At 37.4% G+C, this 2,035-nt stretch overlaps 1 long non-coding RNA gene across 2 annotated transcripts in view; it reads left to right on the top strand.

Moving 5' to 3' along the window:
• The window catches only part of LOC102211453 (uncharacterized), a 10,363-nt gene extending 8,773 nt beyond the window's left edge, over positions 1–1,590 (top strand). For both annotated transcript variants that reach the window (XR_001290247.1, XR_311486.1), the window contains exons 2-3: positions 1,325–1,373; positions 1,507–1,590. This is a non-coding gene — a long non-coding RNA (uncharacterized LOC102211453). The remainder of the gene's footprint in view (positions 1–1,324; positions 1,374–1,506) is intronic.
• The last annotated feature ends 445 nt before the right edge of the window (positions 1,591–2,035 follow it).

The raw sequence follows: 2,035 nt of genomic DNA, 5'->3' as shown, positions 1-2,035 counted from the left end.
TGCCCTTCCCATATTAGATTCTTGATGAATGTGTGTTGTTGTTATTCAGCCTGGTTCAATGTGCCCCTTTTTAACTTTGAGCACCCGCCCCTTTAAACCTCTCTGCACGGCCCTGGTGTCAAATATTATCAAATTTGTCTTATCTTGAATCTCATTGTTTATGTGTACATCATTAATCCTGTAGGAAAATGCTTAGTCTTCTGCATTTAACCCATTCACTCAGTGATGCAGTGGGCAGCTACAAATCCAGGATAGCCGCTGTTCGTTGGATTTGTACGCCCAACCTTCTGATCATGTGGCATCTACTGAGCTAGCTGTACCCCGAGAGCTGTTCTTTAAGTGATGATGTATGAATCCTGCTTCCGGGCCTAAACTACTCTGTGTTTATTAAGCCTGTTGTGCTGTTAAAATGTTTTAATGCTTTTTATCTTGTTCTATTACATCTGAACAAGCCCCTAAAAACAGTCAGTGATCACTGTCAGCCTAGCCATCGGGAACCATCACGTTAACTTTTATCAAGTGGAAAAAAGTTAGCATTCATCCTCCAGCTTCACTGTGTTTATATTATGCTAACATAGCTGTGTCGCTAGCAATCATGTAGCACATCACTATATAGAGAGAAAAAATTAGCAGCCAGCCCGAGTTGAAGAAAGAGTTTCTCATAAAGGAAAGGCAAAGATGGAGAAATAGAGTGAAAATGAGAAAAATAAAGAACATCAGTGATTCTGAAAGAAAGAGAAAAAAGGCAGCAGAGAAGTTTTTGGAAGAAAGCACAGAGAGACAAAAGGAGAGAAAGTACAGCAGGGTCTAAACACACAACCAGAGTACTTTAGGAATCAAGGAGTAGTAGGCGGCTTCTTGCTGGTAAACTATTAAGATGTAGAACTTGACATGTGCAAAAACAGAATTGTTATGATGTGTCTTGTGATATTACAAAGGTTGCTAAGGTTTAATGGTCATTTTGAAAGAAATAATATCTTGTTATTGTCACCACCCTCAGCACCTTGTCAACTCCGTAATATGGAGTTTTGGTTTATTTTTCTCTTTTGGAGAACCATATATTTTCCTCCCTTCATTTCCAATAAAAACACGTAATTTTCTCAATAAATGTGTAATTTGCATTCTGCTTAATATGATTGTTTCTTATAGAGATTAAATACAAGCTTCTGAAAATATGTATGTAAAATATGTAAAATGTTTTTTTGTTTTTTAAAAAAAAGATTGGTTTCTGATGCTGTTCTACAGGTAACAGTTATAGCAAAGCTTAAGAATAATGTCAGAGTTGCCAATTCAGCCAAACCCATGCCTTTTTGTCTTTTCTCAGATTATTTCTCAGTGTTGTCTGGTGAAGTTGAAGCACTGTGAACTATGAGGTATTAAAAACACCCTGGTTAGTGTTTATGTCATCTTTGCCTGTTCAGTAACACTTCTTCTGCCCAGTTACTGAAATTAAAATTGAAATTCAGTCTCAGTATTTATGGTTAATTTTGAACCTTTCACCTGCAGATGCTTCCAGAAGATAAAGTGCACGCTGAAATGTTTGCTCTGGGTTCCGGCTGCACTCTGTGCTCTCTACTTCACAAGTCCATCCATGCAGTGAGTATCTTTAAACAAAAAACACAAAAAAACCCTCAGCTGCCAGTTTAATTCGACATCCCTGAAATGGCATTCCTGCAACACAACTACATGGATCCAACAGGGATCGTTTTGGAGATGTAGATTTTGTTGTTTTTGAAATATGTGGCTGGCTTTTCTTGTGTCCACTCTGTTTGAATCACTGTTGTAAGGTAAATGACAGAGATATCATTATACATATTACCACTAAACATAATCCAAAATGTTCCTTTAAATAAAACAACCTTAATCATGTTTCTTTCTAAATATAGACTAGATTACATTAGTAAACAAGGTGCGTACTATCGGGTCGTTAAGTCTGACGTCACTAGCCGTGTCTGGGCCTAAACTCCGCTGCAGGTCCATATATCAAACGATCACTATGGCATTACTGAGAGTTGAAAAACTGTCTAAAGTCTTT

Source organism: Pundamilia nyererei, unplaced genomic scaffold, assembly GCF_000239375.1.
Source record: "Pundamilia nyererei isolate P.nyererei 1_Seehausen unplaced genomic scaffold, PunNye1.0 scaffold00012, whole genome shotgun sequence".
NCBI lineage: Eukaryota > Metazoa > Chordata > Actinopteri > Cichliformes > Cichlidae > Pundamilia > Pundamilia nyererei.
The sequence above is the reverse complement of the archived record's forward strand: the minus strand, read 5'-3'. Positions and strand labels throughout refer to the sequence as shown.